Genomic DNA, 27,073 nt, shown 5'->3' with positions numbered 1-27,073 from the left:
ATGTCAAAGTCAATGGATCTGTAGCGCTGTCAGGTCAGTCAATGGATCTGTAGCACTGTCATGTCAAAGTCAATGGATCTGTAGCGCTGTCATGTCAAAGTCAATGGATCTGTAGCGCTGTCAGGTCAAAGTCAATGGATCTGTTAGCTCTATCATGTCAATGGATCTGTAGCACTGTCAGGTCAAAGTCAATGCATCTGTAGCGCTGTCATGTCAAAGTCAATGGAAGAGAGTAATAGGATACGGCGCCTGTCAAATTTGATTGATTGCTGACCTTATGACCTGATGACCTGTACAGAATATGTGCCCCCGCCCCGCCCCCCCTGTTCGTGTGGTCATGTGTTAGAGGGTGTTTGAACTTTTGGGGCCCATGCCCCCCCTACACCCCCCAGTTTTATCTCCCTTATGGTTGTTATCTATGAAGCAGGAATGTCTGGGGCTATAGATAGCGCTGGGGCCTCAGCATTATAAATGGCTAGAACAAGCCATTTTTTAAGACCTGAATATTAAGCATCTAAAAATATGTCTACAAGGGGAATTCTCGGAGTGCTCTGTAGCTCATGTCACGAACCCAACGCCAAAAGCTTGGAGGATATTTTGGTAGAGGCTCCCGAATGTTTTAACGGATTTCTGTGTACAAGCGAGGGCCATATTTCGTACATATTCAACCCGGAGGAATCTACGGTTAAGATATTCACAGACAGCGTGTCCCAACCCTTTTATCGTGCAGAACCCGAGCCTTTTTCTCTAGCGCTAAGGATGCGAGAATGGCTTAAAATAAGGCTAGCTTTGTGTCAAATGGAACGTGCCCTGAGTGCTTCAAGGCTGCCAGGATATGCGCTGGAAGAACAAGTCTGTGGACGTCAGGACCTAATGGCCCTGAGAGTCACATCCATGGGCTATACCCCGGACTCCAGAGTGACAATTTTAGCATGTGAACAATTTGACAGGTCAAATGCTACGAAAACGGTCAGTCCATATGTATCCTCCAAAGCATGCAAGGATGTAAATTTTTTCAAATAATGTTCAGTTTTAAATGGCGCGATTACCACATTTTCCGAACCCTGATGAATAAGCTGGACAGTCTTTTCGAAAATCGTGAACAATTACGACGATGGCCTAGGTTATCGTTGAGACATACCCGGAACAACATATGTTATCGTTGAGACATACACCGGAAGAACAACAAGTTCGAAGGCGGATCTTTCCCTGGCAGGAAAGTGGACAGAGCTTCGACGGAGCGCGGAAAAGACTTTGTGATGGGGAATTGGAAACGGATAATGTTCAGGGCTAACAGGACCCCATATATCTGTAAGAAATAGTTAAAATAAATGTTGAATTATAAGGTGTGTTAAAATGTAGGTGTTAATTTTTGAAAATGTATACCCCCATTTAACTAAGGGGTAGAGCTCTTTTCTCTCAAGCTAGGGTCTGGCGCAGACAACTGTAAGATCTGAAAAAAAACATGTATTATTTTATAGTCTATTCCTACATTGGGTATGTTATGAACGTTACGTTTTATTAAAGTTTGTAATAATGTACAAAGACCTGCATCCAAGGTTTTTTTTATTTTTACATAAAACACGTGTGCTGCATGTTTAAATATTATTCAAATGGGTTACTTAATTCAAACATGTCTTAAAGGTTGTACGAAATATTTTGGAATTCAATAAAAGGAATGTTTAAAAACGGTATCTCACCCTTTAACTATGGGAAAAACCTATTTAACAACTTATTCCAACTCTGTCACGAAGTAAAATAGAATCCGAGTGTTTGTGTGTGTGTGTGTGTGGGAGGGTTCTTGAGGCGGAGCAACAGGTGTGTGTGTGTGTGTGTGTGTGTGTGTGTGTGTGTGTGTGTGTGTGTGTGTGTGTGTGTGTGTGTGTGTGTGTGAAAATCCTAAAGTTGGGGGGGGGTCCCAGAACTCTTATGTGTAGAGAACCGTTTGAAACAAGGTGTGCACTATCATGCATAAGGCATGTCGAGATATCAGCCGAACAGCGGGGGTTAAACATAGATATCTCTAATCTGCGGCCCCCACACACCCGGTTTGCAGACAGAATGTCACGACATCCCCGCCTGTTGTTGGCGTGTAGCATACATCTCTCAAAAAACTCATTCCGAACTTTTAGATAGTTAGGGACAGAACTATTTTTTAACGTTGTCAGCATTGCTTTAGCGCAAACATAAAGGCCCGAATATTGAGCTGCACGGACAGATTAAAATAATAATAATAATATTCGGAATAAGGGAATCTCGCATAATGGATATTTCTGAAGGTGAGTAAATGAAAAAAAAACATATTTTAAGATTTGTTTGAATATTATTGGAATATTAAACCCTAGTTATTTGGGTATTTCAAAAAAAAAGCCCAATATAGGTTTAAAAATAAAAAAAAGTGTAGATATAGCGTATAACTGTTAACATTGTCTAATGGAATCTAGGATCCCTGACATTTACGCAGCTTTTACGCGATTTACCCGATCTGGAACATGATGGGGGTTCGCAGGAGCAAAAGTCTGGCAGACAATCACCAACGGCCTTTTTTCGTTGTAAGTCCTTATAATTAAACACATACCCAAGAAATATTTATATATAAACATTTTAAAAATAGGTTGTACTATTTTTTTAAACTATTTTTATGTATTTACAGCCGACATACAGCCCTTTATGATAAAGGATGCGTTATGGCCAGCTGACACGCAGGACTTTGATGCAATTCTACCGTTCTGTACGAGCGCTTTTTCAAACTCACCGCGAATCCAGGGAACATCGACCCCCTCCCGACATATTCAAGACCCCAACAGGCAACGATCAACTGTGGCCCTATATGCCGACATCCTCTATAGCGATCCCCTCGCCTGACAACTATCGACGCCAGTTCAAGGCCTACTCTAATGGGTCCATTCAATGGCTAGAGTATATGGCCCAGGATAAAGACATTTTTATTCAACATGCTTTGAATCGAGGGGAGAAGGCGTTTGGCTCTTACCATGTAGATGGCTACACCAAGATTGACGGGGTTGAGACCGTGTATGAGTACAACGGTTGTTTCTTCCATGGTTGCAAATCTTGCTTTGTGCCCCAGAACATATGTGTCCTAACCCAAAAGACTTTTGGGGAAATGTACGAAGAGTTTCAAGACAAAGTTGATTCGTTACAGGCTACTTACGGTCTAAAAGTGGTTGTTTTGTGGGAGCACGAATGGACAGCCCTCAAAAGTCTGATCCTCATGTTCAAGCATTCCTTTCCAGCTTTGACATCCCAGAACCTCTGGAGCCAAGACAGGCCTTGTATGGCGGCCGTACCAATGCTTTGACATTGAGGTATGTAGCGCAACCCGACGAGACAATAGGCTATGTGGATTTTACATCCCTTTATCCGCATGTAATGAGTTCCTCATGCTATCCTATAGGTCATCCTGAAATTATTCATCGTGATTTTGACTTACCTCAAAACTATTTTGGTCTGATCAAAGCAACAGTCTACCCTCCAAGGGGTTTGTTTATACCTGTGTTGCCTTACAGGGGCCCTCAAGGAAAACTTTTCTTTCCCCTTTGTCGCACCTGCAGTGAAAACATACAACAAACCCCATGTGATCACACAGATCAAGAAAGAGCACTGACAGGTGTATGGGTCACAGCTGAATTCTCTAAGGCTTTAGAGATGGGGTATCGTGTGGCCAAAATCTTTGAAGTATGGAACTTTCCAAAGAAATCAGACACTCTTTTTAAAGAGTACATCAAGACCTTCTTGAGATGTAAGCAAATGGCTTCAGGCTATCCTGCATCGGTCACAGATCAAGAAAGTAAAGACAGGTACATTCAAGACTATCATGACAGAGAAGGCATCCTTCTTGACCCTGACAGAATAGAGGTCAACAAAACCAAACGAAATGTGTCGAAATTGTACCTAAATTCGCTTTGGGGCAAATTAGCGCAGAGGTGTAATATGTTGACAACGTCGATTATTAAAGACCCTGAAGAATTTTTTGGAATTCATTTTTCGGACCAATACGAAATTTCACATTTTTCATTCTTGAGTCAAGACATTGCCTTGGTGCAATGGCGACGTAACAAGAAGTGGGTTCTACCCCCCGGGTAATGTAAATGTGTTTCTTGCAGCATTTACCACGGCCTATGGCCAACTTGAACTGTACAAGCTCATGGAGCAGCTTCAGAGGCGGGTACTTTACCACGACACAGACTCTGTGGTCTATGTAAGCAAACCAGGGGATTGGAGCCCCCCCACTCAGCAACTATCTGGGTGGCTTAACGAGCGAACTCGCAGAGGGTGACCATATCACAGAATGGTCATCCTGTGGGCCCAAAAGCTATGCTTTTAGAACGCTAAAGAATCACATGGTATTGAAAGCCAAAGGAGTGACTCAAAACTATGAAAATGCCCAGCGTGTAAACTTGGAATCAATCACACGCTTGGTCGAGGGGTTCCTAAATGACAGGAATAGTGACTTGGAGATTTTGAGCTCCTACAAAAAGATTGTTAGGGATAAAAAGGGCTTCCATCTGAGGAATGCCCCACTCATTAAAAGATTCAGGGTTGTCTATGACAAGAGAGTGCTTTTGCCTGACGGGACTACATTGCCCTATGGCTACTGACTTATGCTACAGGCCGCAGTGTGTCAGGCGTGACTCAAAAACTATGAAAAAAAATACACCTCGTGTAAAAACTAGGAATCAATCACACGTTTGTTTGAGGGGTGGTTCCTAAATGACAGGAATAGTGACTTTGAGATTTAGGAGCTCCTACAAAAAAGATTGTTGTGTATAATAAAGGGCTTCAATCTGAGGAAGGCCCCACTTACTAAAAGATTCAGGGTTGTCTATGACAAGAGACTGCTTTTTGCCTGACAGGACCACATTACCCCCTTTGGGTGTTGACTTATGCTACAAGCTACAGGGGTCTTAAAGCTTAAGATATAATGACTGCTGTAGAAGGTTTTGACCCCCGGTTGCAACTACCATTTTCGGCCTTAATCGCAGGGCCTTCGAATAGTGGTAAAACTTGTTTTGTAAAAAGTATTTTAGAGAATTCTGAACATGTGTTATCTCAAAAGCCTGATAATGTTGTGTGGTGTTATTCATGTTATCAACCTCTGTATGATGAATTGTTGAAGACAATAAAAATCAAGTTTGTTGAAGGAATACCTGATACCCTGTCTGATGATGAACTTTTACCTCCTCATAAAAACAATCTGTTGGTTTTGGACGATATGCTATTTGCAGGTAGCGAACATCCCGAAATTGCCCGAGCGTTTACCCAATATACGCATCATAGAAACCTGTCCGTGCTTTACTTGGTGCAGAATGTGTTTCACCAAGGTAAAAATAGCCGCACCATCAGTTTGAACGCCAATTACATGGTTTTGTTCAAAAATCCTAGAGACAAACTACAAATTAACACTCTAGCTCAGCAGATGTACCCGGGAAGGAAATCCTACTTTATGGAGAGCTACGAGGACGCAACCCAAGCGCAATTTTCTTATTTAATCGTGGATTTAAAAGCAAATACTCCAGAACACCTGAGGCTACGAACCGGTCTGTTCCCGTGGGAGTGGCCGGCTGTGTACATTCCTAAAAAAAAAAAGTAGCCGCTATGTCTCTGCGTTTAAAAAGAAACTTGCCCCTCTTGAGAAGCCTAGTTGGGGCTACATCTAATGAACGGAAGGCCATCTTGGGTCACTGTTCTTCAGATCTCATATTATCCCTATGTGAGATTGATTTGAATCTTCTCAAAGGACGCATTCCACTCACCCTGACACAATTGAAAAAATTAAAGAGACAAAAGACCTCGATCAAGCTCTTTGCCAATAAAAGGGTCAGTCTTCAAAAGAAACGACATAGCATACAACAGTCTGGCGGTTTTATTCTACCTTTACTAAGTATAGCCGTGCCCTTCATCACCAGCCTTATTGCAGCACGACGTGGTGGTTGAACACATAGGGTGATGGCCAATAAAATGTATCTGGTGCCACAACAAGAGTTGGATAGACTTAAAAAAACAAATGCAGGGGCCCCCGAAAATATCAGACAAACAGCGGAAAATGATTTGGATACGGCCATGAAGGATATTTTGAATCAAAAAGGATTGAACCCCTATGATAAGGTCCAAAAATACACAAACCTCTTGCAAAGGTATTTGTCCTTGGTGAAACAAGGGGAGAGAGAGACAGGCCATTTAACTATTTCCCTACAGGACCCTTTAAAAGATGACGAGCCTCGCGAGAGCCACGCCCCTGTAAGGCCGGTACCTGCGAGCTTACCATCTGAAGATCAAATGCCTGTTGAAGATAAAGTTATGCATGACTTGTTGTTAACCCATGTTCCGGCACGTAACAGGAAAAATGTTAGCTACATTATGAACAAGCTAAAAGACTCAAATGGGGCAGCTACTTGGAATGACAAAGGAGAGTTTATCCTTCAGGGGCTGTTGTCAAGGGGTCACATATACTTGACTTGCTTAAAAGTACCACATCTGCCCACAAGGTGGCTGATGACCGAAGACCTCCAGGGTGGCTTCAGTTTCTTAAGGCCCTGGCCATCCTCAACATACCCCTCTCGGGTGTACCCAACTATAAGATTCGGCAACAGATTCACTCTTTAAAACACAAACCGTCACCGAGATACAGCACCCCTAAAGATGCCCCAAAACCCTCGCATCCTTATGAAATGAATGACGATAACCCATTTACCCCCCTGAACGCCTCTGGACCTTTCCCTAATCCCGATCTCTCTGGGTGGTTAGCCTTTTGAATGACTTTTGAATGACTATGATTAAATTCAATAAATTTTATTTGAAAAATAAGCAATTTAACATTTGTGGCATTCTTGAAACATTTGGCGTGAGCATACGCCTTGATTACACGTTCTTAGAGGATACACATTTGAACACTTTTGATATTTTCTAACAAAACAAGCTACAACTTTATCATTACTTCTTAAATCATCCTTATAAAGAGACATAACATCTTCAAAAGAAACTCCCCGGGCTCTTTGGCATAGGTAGAATACACAGTGTTGACCGCATGTCGTTGAAAGGGTATCTTGCACCTGTTTGATATTGTAGTATATCTTTGAGCCATTTTTGGTCAGAAATTCTTTAATAGATTTGGGGAAATGTGAAAAACCGGGTGGGAAACCATAGGAATCAAAAAAGTTGAGATTTTTCTTCCTCCTTCCTCTTCTAAGGTCACAGCTAGCCAATGTTCACCCGGCATGTTTTTAGGATGGGTATTGACAATAAACATTGCAGGCCGCACCTTCCATTTCTCCATAGGTAATTCATCACAAGCCAACACTCCGCAAAATTGTTTTCCAATCAGTCGGCTCATCAGCCCTTCCAACTCTTGGGTATTCATGTCTTTTGCTCAACGATCCTTAATAATAATCTACTAAAACCTGTCTTCGGCTATTCACCTCCAAGATTGAATCAGAGCAGGCATAAACAATCATGCTAACCGTACAGGCTAAAGGTGTACGGAAACGCATTTCCAGCCTGAGGTTACCTTGGGACACCACAGAAAGATTTCCTGAGGTGTCATCATCTGGGGATAAATTGAAAGCATACATTGTGTAACCCTCGGCAAAATCATTTCTGTCAATAGGTAAAGAGAGATCTTTTAGATGCCTCCCGGTAGCCAGGAATAGATTGTAAAATTCTCGCACAGATATGTTGTTATTAAATTGCGGTTGGAAAGCCTTAGCAGGGACCTGACGTCCGTCCTGACACAGAGCGACATACTCTGCATTGAAGTGTTGAAAATTAAAGGGGTTTTTATTTAAGCTGCCCGTATTGGAGGCGTGATCAACCAAACCTATAACTACGTATCGCGGTAAAGGGCCTAGAAATAGGTTTTCTTGACTGCAGATTCTGCTGCCCACAGGTATGCTAAAGGTTTTCATGGTAATTCTTTGGAGAGGGTAAAGGGCATTTCCTTTCAGCAAAGCCTGTGAGTGACCCAGACGAACTGCCGGAGATACCGATACTTTTTTAATAAAAAGCGTGGCCCCCAACACTTTTAAGCTAAAGTCCCCATCCGTTGCAGACATTAGGCAAAACTCATCCTTGGCCCTGGTTAATTTTAGTCTTAAATCAACCGCATTTAAGAGTAAACGTTCTTGAAAGAAAATGTCAGAGTGTATAGGGCCTAGCAGATGAAACTCTCGAGATTCTGCACAGTAGCGAGCCCGGGCGGCCAGGCCTTTATTTGCACCTGTGGATGGGTCTGTCGATTCCATAGAGCCTCCTGCAGTATCCTTGCTAAAAAGCCCTGCGCTGAATTGGGTCTTGAGAGTGTCTTCAGAGTAGTTGAGTAAGCATTCCATGATGGCACGGTAGGGGTATGTGGCACTGCTTTGACTGATTAGCCGTTCCCCCAAAGTCACATCCACTTGGGAAAAGATGGTGGCCACTGGGTAATTAATGAGACTCACTTTGGCATCGTTTGCAATATCAGTACCATCTCTTTTGGTAACTTTTAGACGCAAATGCACCAAGGTGTTGTTGAGGTCCAGATAGTTGTCACCGTTGCCTGGTATGAAAAACTCTATGGGGCCGTTGTCTGTAATGGCAGAGAGTGGGGCTATCTCCACATAACTGGACCTCTCTACTGAATGTTGGGTTAAGGGGGCCGTGAAAAGATCGAGCTCTGTTTTTATAGCTTCAGAGGACATGCGGTGTAAAAGAGCCATGGTGCTTGTTCTTTTAGAAAATACTTCCGAGTATTCTTTTTACCGTTTTTGGTCCAGACCTCCTCACTTTACCCCGTCTTTGACTAACTGAGTTTCTTTTAACCGTTAACCGCCGTTTTTTAGGCTCAAGTCTTCGCCTTATACCTGGCGGTCTCTTATTCGGTCTTCGAGACAACATCATCAACCCCGAGCCTTCTTGACTCTCGACATCTGGTGACGCCCTTCTGTTTATCGCATTGGCGACAACCTCACTTACTATATTTTTGCTGCTGATTTTAAATGCGGTTTGGCTATGCTGAAGCCTCTCTTCATAAACGGTAAAACCATCCTAAAGAGATTACGAAATATCCCTCCGATCCCCGAACCATACATGGTGGGCGATCCATAATATCCTGGTAACCCATTACCCACTTGATCCACATAGTATGTGACATACCTGTTAGGGTCGAGGTGTTGGTGTTCCATAATTTTAATTTAGATGTATTATGTATATAAAATATATAATACTAATATTATATATGTAGAGAGGTTTTGGTTGGTCTAAAGTGGAGTTTTACAATCGTTTTACCATAAGTAAATTCAATGTTTTCGTTCTGATCCGTTTTAAGCTCAACAAGAATGTTTTCAATATATTTCTTGCTTACAGGTACGTAGTGTGGCTTGTCGTAGGTGACAGTGACGATGTCCCCATCCTTTCCATCTATATGAACCGTTCTCAGGAGTGGCACACAGCTGTCTCCGACCCTTTGATAGGATATGATGTCGGTATACACAAATATGTTGTAAAATCCTGCATGTATATCCGCGGGGAATGGGAATAATTTATCTCTCACATACGTCCATGTATTGGGCCCCATCCCTAACATGTAGGCTAAATTACCACTGGTCTTTATCCCCGGAAGCATCTCCTGAGATTTGTACCCTTTTATTTATAGGGTTGTACATCAGGAATATTTCCATACTGTTCTGCGACAGCCGTTCATTCAACTCGGAGATGAGCCTTTCGACGGTTCTATAGAACCCTTTTTTAACCTTAATAAATTTAGCAGGTTCCGTTAACTTTTGAAATAAAATTCCCGGTCCTTATCTTTGATATTATACCAGCTATGGGGGTATGTAATCTCGCTGAGCCCTACTTCCCAGGCCTCTGATAACTCTATAGGCTTTGGAAAATTGGTTGTATAATTAGAACTCTGATTATTACGATATATGTGTGCTGACGCATTACTGGGGAGAGTCAGGTAGAAGCCGCTGTGTTCCATTATGCCCTCCGTTGTACACCCGAATGAGGATGTATTTTATCATACATGGGGTTTAAATTAACCCCTGATGCCTCCACTACATCCTTCTCTAATACCCAGCTGTTGAATTTTAGCAGCCAGTTTTTCCAGCGAACCAGCACCCATTTTTGACCTTTCTCTCTCTTTTGATCTAAAATCTCCTCTACGTGAAACACCTTGTCTTTACCAACCGTTACCTTCTGTAATTCCTGCTCATAAAAAGATCCCGTTATAAGTTCCCCGTCATAATCTTTTAATATGTAGACCGGGGTATGCGCGGCAGACATTCTGTAACCGTGAAAAGCTCATCACTGTATCCTTGCACGTATTTTTTATCGAAAACACCCCTCAACTTGGATATACGAACCAAGTCCCCACAATAAATTTAAAATGTATTTTTTTCTTACGGCGAAGAGGGAGCAAACCATACAGATTTTTAAAGACTTGAAAAGAGTTTTCCGAAGAGACTTCGGAGGGTTTCATCCTTATACTTTTATGATAACTATTGTTATACGCAATTACTAAATCTTGAACTATATCGATATATCTATGCGTGTTGTGCGCTGTAAAATAGCGCCACATCCTCTCCTTCAGAGTCCTGTTAAAGCGTTCAACCACAGAAGCTTTCAAATCCGATCCTGTAGCAAAATGTATTATATTGTGCTTTTTCATTAGTTTCTGAAAGGTCTTATTAAAAAATTATTTTCCGCCATCGGTCTGCACTTTCTTGGGGCGCCTCCTTCCTTCAAGATAGAGGCAAATGCCCTGGTCACCTCAGCGCCGCTCTTATTCTTTAAGACCCGGACAAAAGCTATTTTAGAGAAAATATCTATGACCGTTAGCATGTAGCGGTTTCCTTCATTTTTATCTGCAAGGGCCTGCATGTCACATAGATCCGCCTGAAATTGGGACAATGGGTGTGTAGAGAAAACTCTATTTCTAGGAAAATGTTTTCTCACGGGTTTATGTAGAGTGTGCGCATCTTGTTCGGATAGCCACTCAGTGACTTTAGCATCGCTTAACCTGTGACCTGTTTCTTCGGCTAAAGCGCGCTGTAAACGCTCCTTACCACCATAAGACCCCGGGTTAGAGGGATTATAATAAATGTTTTTCAAAATCTGCTCTGCCATCCTTCTTGCCTCTCTGAGGTACAATAATGTTAATGAGCCACTTTCAAATAACAACAACATTTCATTTTCATTTTTGGGATTTTTATTTTCATGAAAACATTAGGTATTACGTATACAGACAATCCCTAATTCGTTGCAGGATACATGCCCCCTTTCTCTATGATCGAATCATGTAAAACCTTGTATATTTGGGTTAGATTAACAGGTTTGTTTCGCTGAATTTTTACAACAGACACATCCGCTATAAAAGTATATAAACAACAAATATGATACATGGTACAATTAAAGGGTGTTTCAAACAAATAAAGTAAAATCTTAGACAAGGTTGTTTCTAGTTCTTCAGAATCACCACCAAGCCGGGTTACCATTTGTGTCCATTGTAGAACCTCGCCAGCATGGCGTACATGAGTCATGATTTGGTCCATTTTCAAAACACGCTCTACATTAGCCCCGGAATTGGGGGTTTTGTAGAACGAGACATTGTTCACTTTATTTTCAATAATTTGATGCATAACACTTGTAAGTTCTCTCAAAAGAAAAAAATGTATTTATTCTATCTAACATCGTATACATATAGTTACCCATTGCTCTACATCTAAATAACAAAAATGTCACTCGGGCTCTTGGGGTTTATTGAGCCAGAAAGCCAACACATCCGACACCACAGCCTCCCTGTATTTGTTATCCTCCACCAGGGTGTGTCGGATTTCTTTGAGTTTCTGGTGTATGTGAATCGCCTCCTTCAGCTCGTGTAGGAACGCTTCGGTTACCCCGTAAACTCTGGGGATAGACGGCACAAGGCCCATAGCCTCCAGGGCTCTGACCAGCGATGGTATAAACCGGCGGGACCAAAGTCTTTTCACCAGCGCCTCAAAATTGTTGAAGAAGTAGTATCTTGGGGGATCGTATAGGCAGGGGTGCCTTCGCTGGCTGGGGTGATTAATCTCACAACCGATGCATTTTTCTCGTATATATTCTCCAATCACCACGTCTAAAAGCGCGGCTACTGAGGCCTTGATTGTGTCAACAAAAATAGTACTGACCACCCCATCAAACACGTCCTCAGGTTGTGTACAGGTAGGGGGTGTCGAGGGTCTTGCCAGGGGGGAGTAGAATGGAGGGCTGCGAGGCATACAATCCTTAGTGTCGGGAGCCCAGGCCGTTTCGGAGTTCGGGTATGCGTTAGGAATATCCATGGTCAATGCGTAGGTTAAGAACTGTAGGTTTTAAGAACCAGCCTTTTTATTCTTGAACCAACCCTCGGGGTATCTGGGCGGGGTTAACAACACAGCTTACCTCGCTTTCTTTGGGGGCTGCCTCTCCTGACGTTGTATCTTCTTGGGGTTGCTTTGAGTCGTAATCCTCAGGATTCGTATATATTATGCACTTCTTTATCCGTACAATGCTCTGGCGCTTTTGGCTCTGTACAAACAGAGAGTCCAACAGCTCCAACATTTGCAATTCCATTAAAGGCCAGCTTTTAAGGGGTATAAGCATTCGAAGCCGGAAATCCCCGTCCGAACCGCCAGCCCTGATGTTTTGGTTTCGGATTTCCTCTGTGCTGACGTAAAATTCCACGCACCCGCAAGGCCGTCCATTTATACGTTGTAATTTAACTCTGTGAAATACTCTTCCTGAGGTGTCCGGGGTACCTTCCCAACGGGTCTCGTAGCCTGTGAACAAGCTGTAACCCTTGGTGATACGGCTCAGTTCGGGACACAAAACCTGTCGAAAAACCGTCCAGTCTTCAACATCATAAGTCACGCCTAATTTCTGGTCGGTATATTCTTCTCCTTCGGCTAACGTATAGAGTTTCACGCTACAGGCCAAGTAATCAAACAGATGCCCCCAATGCTGTCCGTTAGACATCAACACTTCATCTTTCAGAGCCGTTGCGGGCGGTATCTGGGTTCTATACACGTTTAAAAAACGCTTTTTTGGTGCATCGTATATTGCGGCTGTATACTTTGCCCTTTCTCGATGTTTCAGACGCGGTCCTGCCTCCGAGGCTACAGTCATCACAGCTTTACCACTGATCGCAAAATCCATGTTTAAAAAATAGGGTTTACGGTTCTGGGTTTCGAAAGCCTTGTTCTGGACATTTATAATGCTGAGGCCCCAGCGCTATCTATAGCCCCAGACATTCCTGCTTCATAGATAACAACCATAAGGGAGATAAAACTGGGGGGTGTAGGGGGGGCATGGGCCCCAAAAGTTCAAACACCCTCTAACACATGACCACACGAACAGGGGGGGCGGGGCGGGGGCACATATTCTGTACAGGTCATCAGGTCATAAGGTCAGCAATCAATCAAATTTGACAGGCGCCGTATCCTATTACTCTCTAATGGATATATAGCGCTGTCAGGTCAAAGTCAATGCATCTGTAGCGCTGTCATGTCAAAGTCAATGGATCTGTAGCGCTGTCAGGTCAAAGTCAATGGCCTTCTGACCTGCACACCTAAATAACCTTTGTCTCTGTGTCTTTTCTACCATTTTGTTGTTTTAGTTGCTAAACACCAAGGAAAAGGCTGTACTCACCTCAATCTTCATGTCAAACTAAACATAATTGTCTGTGTGTTATTTTGGGCTCACGACAGTGCGATGATTCCTGAGCTTTTGTTCACTCTGACACACACAACATATCAGCTTTAAAATAATACAAATTTTCTTATTTTTTTACCAGGTAAGTTGACTGAGAACACATTCTCATTTACAGCAACAACCTGGGGAATAGTTACAGGGGAGAGGGATGAATGAGCCAATTGTAAACTGGGGATTATTAGGTGACTGTGATGGTTTGAGGGCCAGATTGGGAATTTAGCCTGGACACCGCGGTTAACACCCCTACACTTACGATAAGTGCCATGGGATCTTTAATGACCTCAGAGAGTAAGGACACCCGTCTAACATCCCATTTGAAAGACAGCACCCTACACAGGGCAGTGTAAGGTGCCCTGGGGCATTTTTTTTAGACCAGAGGAAAGAGTGCCCTCTACTGGCCCTCCAACACCACTTCCAGCAGCATCTGGTCTCTTATCCAGGGACTGACCAGGACCAACCCTGCTTAGCTTCAGAAGCAAGCAAGCAGTGGTATGCAGGGTGGTATGCTGCTGTTAATACAATAATAATAATATTTCTATCCTCACTTACAGCATTATGGGATGAATACCTTGCCTGTGGTAGACGTAAGAGCTCTCTTTTAAGTTGATCTTTAAACTTCCCTGGCCGGTCATATGATTCGATCAATATTTCTTCCCTTTGAAGGAGCTCCAACCTCCATCCCTCCTTGCTTTACAATTCCCTTCATCCCTGCCCATTTGAAGGAGATCCAACATCCCTCCATCCACCCCTTCATCCTACCAGGATAATATGCCTTGAGCTGGGCAGGATGAAGTGAAAATTCATGCTATGATATTAATGCACCACTAAATTGGTTTAGGAGCTTGTCTGATCTACCTCAGTAAGGCCTTTGATTTGGTCCGGAGGAGTCAACGCATAGAGCGTGTCCTGACCCAGGTGTGTGTGTGTGTGTGTGTGTGTATATTCTGCCCCTGCTGCTTCAGCCACAGGAAACACTGCTGGGCCCTAAACTCATCTCCATAGGACAGTGCCGGTTTGGTCTAGAACTGCTTTACCAAAAATACATGACAGCCTCACTGACAGAGAGAGACAGAGAAATGTGAAGTGTTGAGTAGAGCACATTGACATATTCACTCCTTTCCGCACATACACACACACAAATTCACAGCTGCTAAACAGAAGAAGTCTAACAGAGCACAAAAAAGCAAGGTAATCAGCCAACCAAGTGTACACCATAACACATATGGCTCTATTCAACAGTAGTGCAATAGGGAACAGGGTCGCATTTGTGATTCTTTGTATTTGTTGTGTCTGTTCTGTTTGTTGTGTTATCTCTGTGTGTGTGTGTGTGTGTGTGTGTGTGTGTGTGTGTGTGTGTGTGTGTGTGTGTGTGTGTGTGTGTGTGGAAAAAATCGAAACAACTGTTAAAGTAATCTTTTTTTACTGATTTACTGATGCTGATTGACGATCCTCATAATAAGCAACAGTCAACATTTCAAGCCTCTTGTAATTGTTGTTGAACCCATAGGCCTTTTCTAATCTGGGAAAAAAGTCCTTCCTCTCTCCTCTGGGACCTGGAAACCGATAAGTAGTCGAGGAGATGTCATTTTGTTAGTAGGTGAACAGAAGAGTGTCCTCCCGTCCTGAATAGCCACCTTTCATCCTTTGTGGAAGAGTTTGGAAAACTGCCACGCCCTCTTTGAATCAGCGTTTGTTTTGTCGGCGGAGAAAGGAATGCACACATTTAAAAACAATAATGTACTTATCTTTTTTTTTTAATCTAGAAAACGTCTCGCACAGCTAACTTAATTTGTTTTTATAACTTTATACATTTTTTGGGATCCACCCCTGTAAATGTGATTTGCCTGATAATGCTCGAGTGGAGATGGAGACTCATTTCATATAAGTGCATTTTCGTCCACGTTCCCGCTTCTCGCCACCTTTTGACCTTTTTCAAAAGGAGGCGAGAGATGATGGAAGACAGAGGACGCAGGAGGTGAACAAATTCAATTCATTATGTCTCCTCAATAGTTCCTGCCAAGTCAGCAGCTACTCTTCCTGGGGTTTATTAAGGATCGTCAATAGTTCATGCCAAGGCAGCAGCTACTCTTCCTGGGGTTTATTAAGGATCGTCAATAGTTCATGCCAAGGCAGCAGCTACTCTTCCTGGGGTTTATTAAGGATCGTCAATAGTTCATGCCAAGGCAGCAGCTACTCTTCCTGGTGTTTATTATGGATCCCCATTAGTTCCTGCCAAGGCAGCAGCTACTCTTCCTGGGGTTTATTATGGATCCCCATTAGTTCCTGCCAAGGCAGCAGCTACTCTTCCTGGGGTCCAGCAAACATATAAGCCTAATATAATTTCTGTTCTATTTAATTCAGTGGCGGGACTCTTGTGAAACAACGACAGATTGGATGACAGTAAAAGCAGCATGTGAATCTGTTCTCCAATAAAGGGAACAGTTGGATGCTGAAAATACGCATTTCCCACGTACCCCAAAACAATCAATTATTCACTGCAGTGCCATACAAAATCAGGACGACATCAATATTTCATGGCCTGTTATATCTTTAAGAAATCTTTTTCTTCTATTCTGAGAGAGTGTTGTGAAGACATATTAGCGCAGTAGCAGGAACTTGAAATGCAGGCCGCTATTGGTTGTTTTAGTTCAAACACTTTATTTCAAATTCTGTGTGAAATGTATTACATTTAGTTGAAATATGAATGTCTGTAAAACAAATTAATTGAACACATTATCAAAGTGTGACAAAGTTGACCGATACTTTGTCAACATTAAATGCTTCACAAAAACTACTGAGAAATAATAGGCATAAACTATTTTAATTTAAAACTGCAGACTTACTGGATATTTTTATTGGGTTTGGGGTTCAACAAGTAAATTCAATTTCTCAAAATCTAAAAAGGCACAAACTAGATTTGAGCCAATATCTTAAACCTCTTGTGGTGTTCGGTTCTGTGGGACCCATTTTCAATGTTTACTAACAGAGAAATGAAAAAGAAATTCAACCTGAGACTCACTCGTTGGCCTTGGCTAATTTTCTGTGGAGAACATGTAAAATAACACATTTTCATTGAATGCACACTGTACATATATATTACATATACATTTATATTACATGTGTGTTTCAGGTCCGCTGGACCCGACGGTAATAACAGTGTGTTTGTGTGTAGGTGAAAACAAGTAAAAATGAAACATTCAACAATGTCTCCAGGATTATCCGCTTCGATAACCGAGACACCAGACCAGCTCTCTGGCAGAGAGACAAGCTAGCTGCTATTAGGTCAGTGCAGAGAGACAAGCTAGCTGCTATCAGGTCAGTGCAGAGAGACAAGCTAGCTGCAATCAGGTCAGTGCAGAGAGACAAGCTAGCTGCAATCAGGTCAGTGCAGAGAGAGACAAGCTAGCTAGAATCAGGTCAGTGCAGAGAGACAAGCTAGCTGCAATCAGGTCAGTGCAGAGAGACAAGCTAGCTGCAATCAGGTCAGTGCAGAGAGACAAGCTAGCTGCAATCAGGTTAGTGTGTGACAATTGGGTGGACCGCCTTCCCGCGTTTTACATCCCCGGGCCCAAAGTTACTGTTGATGAGCAGCTTAAGGCAAGGGCCTCTGCCCCTTCAGGCAATACATACCGTCTAAACCCACAAAATATGGAATCAAGATCTTGGCTGCATGTGATGCTGCTTCATTATATTCATGGAACTTGCAAGTCTATACGGGGAAGCCACATGGAGGAGCCCCTGAGAAGAACCAACGGATGCAGGTTGTCCTGGACGTGACACAGGGACTCCGTGGCCACAACATCACATGCAATAACTTTTTTACTTTGCACAAGCTGGGACAGGAGCTCCTCAAGGGGAAGTTGACGATGGTAGGAACAGTACGAAAAAACAAGCCAGAGCTCCCACCTCAGCAGTTGAATATTGGCGGCTCCCGAGTGGCGCAGGGGTCTAAGGCACTGCATCTCAGTGTAAGAGGTGTCACTTACAGTCCCTACTTTGATTCCAGGCTGTATCACATCCGGCTGTGATGGCGAGTCCCATAGGGCAGCTCACAATTGGCCCAGCGTTGTCTGTGTTTGGCTGTGGTAGGCCGTCATTGTAAATAAGAATGAGCTCTTAACTGACTTGCTTGCTTAAATAAAGTATAGTTAAAAAAATATATAATAAATACAAGGAACAGGCCTATCAATTCCTTTAAGTTTGTTCATGGCCAACACGTCCCTAACGTCCTACTTTCCAAAGAACATAGCAAATGAGTAGGCTGAATAGAGACTGGGGAATCTGTGGCCAGGAATATCAAAAACCACAATGCCACAAAAGAAAGGGTGGACAATTTAGACAAGCTGGTGACTGACTACAGCTGCAAAAGAAGAACCCTACGCTGGCATCTTGTGATATGCTTCAACATCTTGGACATCTTGGTGTATAACGTGTTTGTCATCTGGATGGCGTTGAACCCAGATCAGAACAGAGGGAAGCTCCAGAGGAGACAGCTCTTTCTCGAGGAGCTGGGTAAGGCATTGGAAAGAGGAGGCAACATATCCCAAGGACCCCAGCTTCTGCAGCCATTGTAAGGAGGAATCAGGAGGAGGATGCTGGTGCCCCATTCGCCAGAAACCACAGAACCAACAACTTCAATACCGGAACTAAGTGTGAGTGATGTTGTTGCATGTGTGTGTCTGCCTCTCCTACCTTGGCCTGCTGTAACTATATATGTGAGTGAGTGAGTGACATGTTAGTAAAATTCCTGAACTAACCGTTTCCATCATTCTAGATTGTAGCCGGTAGCAACAAGAAGAAGTGCTGTGATGTGTGTGGACCCAAGAAGGACAGGAAGACACAGTACACATGGATCAAGGGCAAGAAATACATTTGCAACACACACACAGTAAAACTCTGTCCCTCATGTGGTGTGTAGACCAGCCTTAATTTGTGTTCAATTTGGCTCATTTATCATTTCCATAAAATACTGTACATAAAATACCATCCTTCTAATTTGTTCAGTTCAAAGCAATAAACATCAGTAGTGATGAAAACCTTGCTTTTACACCTGCATTGTTTGCTGTTTGGGGTTTTAGGCTGGAGTTTCTGTACAGCACTTTGAGATATCAGCTGATGTACGAAGGGCTATATAAATACATTTGATTTGATTTGTTTCATTTATATTTGTTCAAGATAAACATGATTAATTCCACCCATTTCTTGATTAGCCCATCCAACTACCTCATCCCCATACTGTATTTATTTATCTTGCTCCTTTGCACCCCTGTATCTCTACTTGCACATTCATCTTCTGCACATCAATCACTCTAGTGTCTAATTGGTATATTATAATTACTTCACCACTGCGGCCTATTTATTGCCTTACCTCCCTTTTCTTACCTTATTTGTACACACTGTATATTTGGATTTTCTTCAACTGTATTATTGACTGTATGTTTTGTTTATTCCATGTGTAACTCTGTGTTGTTGTATGTGTCGAACTGCTTTGCTTCATTCTTGGCCAGGTCGCAGTTGTAAATGAGAACTTGTTCTCAACTAGCCTACCTGGTTAAATAAAGGTGTTCTCAACTAGCCTACCTGGTTAAATAAAGGTGTTCTCAACTAGCCTACCTGGTTAAATAAAGGTGTTCTCAACTAGCCTACCTGGTTAAATAAAGGTGTTCTCAACTAGCCTACCTGGTTAAATAAAGGTGTTCTCAACTAGCCTACCTGGTTAAATAAAGGTGTTCTCAACTAGCCTACCTGGTTAAATAAAGGTGTTCTCAACTAGCCTACCTGGTTAAATAAAGGTGTTCTCAACTAGCCTACCTGGTTAAATAAAGGTGTTCTCAACTAGCCTACCTGGTTAAATAAAGGTGTTCTCAACTAGCCTACCTGGTTAAATAAAGGTGTTCTCAACTAGCCTACCTGGTTAAATAAAGGTGTTCTCAACTAGCCTACCTGGTTAAATAAAGGTGTTCTCAACTAGCCTACCTGGTTAAATAAAGGTGTTCTCAACTAGCCTACCTGGTTAAATAAAGGTGTTCTCAACTAGCCTACCTGGTTAAATAAAGGTGTTCTCAACTAGCCTACCTGGCTAAATAAAGGTGTTCTCAACTAGCCTACCTGGTTAAATAAAGGTGTTCTCAACTAGCCTATCTGGTTAAATAAAGGTGTTCTCAACTAGCCTACCTGGCTAAATAAAGGTGTTCTCAACTAGCCTACCTGGCTAAATAAAGGTGTTCTCAACTAGCCTACCTGGTTAAATAAAGGTGTTCTCAACTAGCCTACCTGGTTAAATAAAGGTGTTCTCAACTAGCCTACCTGGTTAAATAAAGGTGTTCTCAACTAGCCTACCTGGTTAAATAAAGGTGTTCTCAACTAGCCTACCTGGTTAAATAAAGGTGTTCTCAACTAGCCTACCTGGTTAAATAAAGGTGTTCTCAACTAGCCTACCTGGTTAAATAAAGGTGTTCTCAACTAGCCTACCTGGTTAAATAAAGGTGTTCTCAACTAGCCTACCTGGTTAAATAAAGGTGTTCTCAACTAGCCTACCTGGTTAAATGTGTTCTCAACTAGCCTACCTGGTTAAATAAAGGTGTTCTCAACTAGCCTACCTGGTTAAATAAAGGTGTTCTCAACTAGCCTACCTGGCTAAATAAAGGTGTTCTCAACTAGCCTACCTGGTTAAATAAAGGTGTTCTCAACTAGCCTACCTGGTTAAATAAAGGTGTTCTCAACTAGCCTACCTGGTTAAATAAAGGTGTTCTCAACTAGCCTACCTGGTGTGTTCTCAACTAGCCTACCTGGCTAAATAAAGGTGTTCTCAACTGGCCTACCTGGTTAAATAAAGGTGTTCTCAACTAGCCTACCTGGTTAAATAAAGGTGTTCTCAACTGGCCTACCTGGTTAAATAAAGGTGTTCTCAACTAGCCTACCTGGCTAAATAAAGGTGTTCTCAACTGGCCTACCTGGTTAAATAAAGGTGTTCTCAACTGGCCTACCTGGTTAAATAAAGGTGTTCTCAACTAGCCTACCTGGTTAAATAAAGGTGTTCTCAACTGGCCTACCTGGTTAAATAAAGGTGTTCTCAACTAGCCTACCTGGTTAAATAAAGGTGTTCTCAACTAGCCTACCTGGTTAAATAAAGGTGTTCTCAACTAGCCTACCTGGTTAAATAAAGGTGTTCTCAACTGGCCTACCTGGTTAAATAAAGGTGTTCTCAACTAGCCTACCTGGTTAAATAAAGGTGTTCTCAACTGGCCTACCTGGTTAAATAAAGGTGTTCTCAACTAGCCTACCTGGTTAAATAAAGGTGGGAAATAAATAGAGAAAAAAAAAGATTTTTGTTCATAAAAATCACATTATATATATATATATTTTTTTTTTTGTTTGAAAATAGCACCTTTATTGATAAATGTGATCTAGCAGAGGTAAATGGCAAATACTAACCATGTATGCAGTCTATATTTCTTGTAATTGATATAAGTCAACTTCTAAGTATGAAGTATTTTTTACGTAAATTGATATGGCTGTATTGTTTTAAAAACCAAATAACGTTGTTGGTCCATTAGACCCGCGAACATTGGGTGAATAACAAAAACATGAACACCACACAAGGGTTAAGTAGTTCACCATGTTACTGACACATTTTCATTTTCGTCAAAAACAACTTTATATCAAACGAGCGCATTTGAAGGCCTACACATGTACGGTTCGGCTTGAGAAGAATATTAGAACCGATGACATGTTTCTACGCATGAGTTCTGCCTAGGAATGTACACTGTACAGTTCCTACGATCCAATATCGCCATGACATCGCCTACAAATGTGATTAGGGATTTCTATTGGAGAAGCAGTTTTAGGCTATCTTCATACTATACCATATTTGGTAGTATGCTAAGCCCACTATTGTGTTAATTGTATACACGGAGACACAAGGTCAAGTGTTGAGGTCAGAAAACACAGATCAACATTACTTGTATCCTGAGGCACATTCGGTAGGGAAGCGTTATGAAACGTTGCAGACAGAAATATCATCAATAGATGTGATTCCTTACTTAAAATGTCAGAGAAGCATGTTTGTTTTGCATAATACATTTCTGTCTCAACTTTTCACTGTGTCATGCTGAATGTGGCCTGGCAGTCAGGGTCTAGTTCTGGTCAGTTGGAACGTGTTAAATACTGCCTAGGCTGAGCAAAGCAATAGCTGTGTCTCTAGGAATATTATACTTCTTAATGATTACTATGGGTCCGGAACATGTGGGTGTGTGTGTTTCTTGATTTTTAATATCACTTGCAGTGTACAGTGAAATATTGACAGCGCCAGCTGCTTGCCAGCTCCAAACCAACAATGCAGCAATCAATTTCAATGTAGTACTAAACATAACATAAGGTAGAGCAAACACACTGAGAAATAAAAATAAGAAAGTAAGAAAAGATGTACAGGGTCAGTTCCAATACCATATTTAAACCGTCCAGGGATCCTGGAGTGATCGAGGTAGATATGTATATGGGTCAGCTGACTAGGCATCAGGATACATGATAAACAGAGTAAATGTGTGTGCATGTTGGAGTTTTTTTTACATTTAACTAGGCAAGTCAGTCAGGAACAAATAATTTTTTAACAATGACAGCCTACCCCCAGATGACTCTAGACCAACTGTGCACTGTCCTACAGGACTCCCAATGTGATACAGCCTTGATTCAAATCAGGGATTGTAGTGATGCCTCTTGCACTGAGATGCTGTGCCTTAGGCTGCAGCGCCACTCGGGAGCCCCGAGTCAACTCAGATAGTCCATTTAGCCATTCTGTTTATTTAGCAGTCTTATGTCTAGAAGCTGTTGTGTGTATGTGTGTGTGTGTGTGTGTGTGTGAGTGAGAGAGAGAGAGAGAGAGAGAGAGAGAGAGATAATTGTCAGGGGATGTATCTTCACACAGCTGCTATAGGGGGAGGTGATATTGTAGTGTTTTCCATGGACTGTTTTACAGGAACATGAGACATTTTCCTGTCGTATATTGACATCTAGAGTTAGTGGACATAGTTATCACAATATTATGAAGGGAGTCATTTTCATTACGAAATGTATTTCCTTCCTGCCTTGTCCTCCTGTAATTTCTATAGATTAAATATATAGATAGAGATTATATTAGGACTGTTTTCTTTTTTTGTGTGTGTATTTTTTACTTTTTGAATATTAAAACAGACAATTTACTTGCATTGAAGCTGCTCAACATTTCCATTACATTCAGTCATCTAACAGACTCCCATTCAGAGCGACCCACAGAAGAAACCAGGGTCAACGCCCTGCTCAAGGGCACGTCGACAGATCTCCCACAAGGTCAAAAACAGGGACCCGAACCAGTGACCAAATCAGCTACTTACCCGAGCTCCCAACTACCAGGGCACCAGCCCTCCAAGATCCCCAAGTGCTGCTCCTCAACCATCCAACACTTTTTCGGTTGCTACATGATTCCATATGTTATTTCGTAGTTTTGATGTCTTCACTATTATTCTACAATGTAGAAAATAGTACAAATAAAGAACAACCATGGAATGAGTAGATGTGATCAAACCTTTGAATGGTAATGTAGCTGAAGCCACTTAGCTCCTCTGTCCATCACGAGCACAGAACTAACTATAGACTGTTATAGATCTCTCGTGGTGAAAAGCTTTTACTTCCTGTATTTCAACCCTGTTTCTCTCCCCAATTTCATAATATCCAATATACAATCTTGTCTCATTGCTGCCACTCCCCAACGGGCTTAGGTGAGGCAAAGGTTGAGTCATGCGTCCTCCGAAACATGATCTACCAGACCACACTCCTTAACACCCGTGTGTTTAACCCGGAAGCCAGCCACACCAATTTGTCAGAGGAAACACCGTTCTCATGACGACCAAAGTTAGCATATAAAGCTCGACTGTTTCTTCACTTTATTCATTATCATAGTTTAAGAATCCATGTCAGAGGTTCTTGAGTTTATTCATCTCGAGACCCAAATGAAAAATGTATTGTCCTCGAATGACCAATATTAGTAAAATACATCTCTTTTGTGATGTGATTTTGTGAGACAGAGATGTGGGGTAAATTAATGAGATTGGTTTGATTCAAATAGGTGTGGTTGTTCACATCTGCAAAATATATATCTTTAATGGGTGCTGTGGCTTAGTTGGTTAAAGTGCCTGTCTAGTAAAGAGGAGATCCTGAGTTCAAATCTCAGCAGTACCTTTTCAAGCATTTTATTGTACACATTGGTGGAGAAGGTCAGAGGGGAGGGCACTCAGGTTCTCTCACCAATCGGAATAGAGAATTAGAGAAGATGTGAGGAGGATGTAATTGAGATATTCCAATGTCACGGAAAAAGGGCACTTTTTGAATGTGTAAAGCTCGACTGTTTCTTCACATTATTCATTATCGAGACCAATATGAAAAGTGTTTAGCCAGCTTGTGCACATCACTTTCACAGCCTATGTAGGCTTTACAAAGACACCTCTTGCAGCCAGCCGTGATCGTATAGTGGTTAGTACTCTGCTTTGTGGCCGCAGCAACCCCGGTTCGAATCCGGGTCACGGCACTGCAGTGAAATTTCAGAAGGGTTCTTTTTTGAACAGGTTAAGACTTACTCTGAAAGCTTAGAAACTCAGCAACTCTGCCTTTTGACAAAGTTCCCCAGCATATCGTAGGTTAATTACTTACACAAACTTATTCATCTGCTGTTTCAGAGGTTTTTACCATTTTTAAGCTCGAGAGCCAAATGAGAAATGCAGTGTCCACGAACGACCAACATTATGGAGAAATAGTGTATGATTCTGAATGTTTACCCATATCTCGCGACCCACCTATGACATGTTAATAACTGCTTTGGGTCCCAAATCATAGTTTAAGAATCCATATCAGAGGTTCTTGAGTTTATTCATCTCGAGACCCAAATGAAAAATGTACTGTCCTCGAAAGACCCATTTTAGTAAAAGACATCTCTTTTGTGATGTGATTTTGCTAGACAGAGATGTGGGTTAATATAATGAGACTGGTTTGATAAAAATAGGTGTTGGTGTTCACATCTGCAAAATATATATATTTCATGGGTGCTGTGGCTTAGTTGGTTAAAGTGCCTGTCTAGGAAACAGGAGATCCTGAGTTCAAATCTCAGCAGTACCTTTTCAAGCATTTTATTGTACACATTGGTGGAGAAGGTCAGAGGGGAGGGCACTCAGGTTTTCTCACCAATCGGTTTAGAGAATTAGAGATGATGTGAGGAGGATGCAATTGACATATTCCAATGTCACGGAAAAAGGGCACTTTTTGAATATGTAAAGCTCGACTGTTTCTTCACTTTACTCATTATCGAGACCAATATGAAAAGTGTTTAGCCAGCTTGTGCACATCACTTTCACAGCCTATGTAGGCTTTACAAAGCCACCTCTTGTAGCCAGCCGTGATCGTATAGTGGTTAGTACTCTGCGTTGTGGCCGCAGAAACCCCGGTTTGAATGCGGGTCACGGCACTGCAATGTAATTTCAGAAGGGTTATTTTTTGAACAGGTTAAGACTTACTCTGAAAGCTAAGATACTCAGCAACTCTGCCTTTTGACAAAGTTCCCCAGCATATCGTAGGTTAATTACTTACACAAACTGATTCACCTGCTGTTTTAGAGGTTTCTACCATTTTTAAGCTCGAGAGCCAAATGAGAAATGCAGTGTCCTCGAACGACCAACATTATGAAAAAATAGTGTATGATTCTGAATGTTTACTCATATCTCGCGACCCACCTAAATTAGGTGAGATAAGGGAGTTAAAGGCAAAAAAAGGCCATGGTGGCAAAGTAAATACAACATAGCAAGTAAAACACTGGAATGGTAGATTTGCAATGGAAGAATGTGCAAAGTAGATTTAAAAATACTGGGGTGCAAAGGAGCAAAAATAAATAAATTAATTAAATACAGTAGGGAAAGAGGTAGTTGTTTGGGCTAAATTATAGGTGGGCAATGTACAGGTGCAGTAATCTGTGAGCTGCTCTGACAGTTGGTGCTTAAAGCTAGTGAGGGAGATAAGTGTTTCCAGTTTCAGAGATTTTTGTAGTTCGTTCCAGTCATTGGCAGCAGAGAACTGGAAGGAGAGGCTGCCAAAGAAAGAATTGGTTTTGGGGGTGACTAGAGAGATATACCTGCTGGAGCGTGTGCTACCGGTGGGAGATGCTATGGTGACCAGCGATCTGAGATATGGGGGGACTATACCTAGCAGGGTCTCGTAAATGACATGGAGCCAGTGGGTTTGGCGACGAGTATGAAGCGAGGGCCAGCCAACGAGAGCGTACAGGTCGCAATGGTGGGTAGTATATGGGGCTTTGGTGACAAAACGGATTGCACTGTGATAGACTGCATCCAATTTATTGAGTAGGGTATTGGAGGCTATTTTGTAAATGACATCGCCAATGTCGAGGATTGGTAGGATTGTCAGTTTTACAAGGGTATGTTTGGCAGCATGAGTGAAGGATGCTTTGTTGCGAAATAGGAAGCCAATTCTAGATTTAATTTTGGATTGGAGATGTTTGATATGGGTCTGGAAGGAGAGTTTACAGTCTAACCAGACACCTAAGTATTTGTAGTTGTCCACGTATTCTAAGTCAGAGCCGTCCAGAGTAGTGATGTTGGACAGGCGGGTAGGTGCAGGTAGCGATCGGTTGAAGAGCATGCATTTAGTTTTACTTGTATTTAAGAGCAATTGGAGGCCACGGAAGGAGAGTTGAATGGCATTGAAGCTTGCCTGGAGGGTTGTTAACACAGTGTCCAAAGAAGGGCCGGAAGTATACAGAATGGTGTCATTCTGCGTAGAGGTGGATCAGAGACTCACCAGCAGCAAGAGCGACCTCATTGATGTATATAGAGAAGAGAGTTGGTCCAAGAATTGAACCCTGTGGCACCCCCATAGAGACTGCCAGAGGTCCGGACAGCAGACCCTCCGATTTGAACCACTGAAATCTATCAGAGAAGTAGTTGGTGAACCAGGCGAGACAATCATTTGAGAAACCAAGGCTGTCGAGTCTGCCGATGAGGATGTGGTGATTGACAGAGTCGAAAGCCTTGGCCAGATCAATGAATACGGCTGCACAGTAATGTTTCTTATCGATGGCGGTTAAGATATCGTTTAGGACCTTGAGCGTGGCTAAGGTGCACCCATGAACCGGCTCTGAAACCAGATTGCATAGCAGAGAAGGTATGGTGAGATTCGAAATGGTCGGTAATCTGTTTGTTGACTTGGCTTTCGAAGACCTTAGAAAGGCATGGTAGGATAGATATAGGTCTATAGCAGTTTGGGTCAAGAGTGTCCCCCCCTTTGAAGAGGGGGATGACCGCAGCTGCTTTCC

General features: G+C 42.3%; 2 non-coding genes across 2 annotated transcripts; both read left to right on the top strand.

Moving 5' to 3' along the window:
- The first annotated feature begins 23,863 nt into the window (after positions 1-23,863).
- Positions 23,864-23,937, top strand: trnat-agu (transfer RNA threonine (anticodon AGU)). The gene has a single exon. It is a non-coding gene; the product is annotated as a tRNA-Thr (tRNA).
- An 856-nt stretch (positions 23,938-24,793) lies between these two features.
- Positions 24,794-24,867, top strand: trnap-agg (transfer RNA proline (anticodon AGG)). The gene has a single exon. It is a non-coding gene; the product is annotated as a tRNA-Pro (tRNA).
- The last annotated feature ends 2,206 nt before the right edge of the window (positions 24,868-27,073 follow it).

This window comes from Oncorhynchus nerka, linkage group LG20 (genome assembly GCF_034236695.1).
Source record: "Oncorhynchus nerka isolate Pitt River linkage group LG20, Oner_Uvic_2.0, whole genome shotgun sequence".
NCBI lineage: Eukaryota > Metazoa > Chordata > Actinopteri > Salmoniformes > Salmonidae > Oncorhynchus > Oncorhynchus nerka.
Note: the sequence above shows the minus strand (reverse complement) of the source record. Positions and strands in the feature narration are given on the sequence as shown.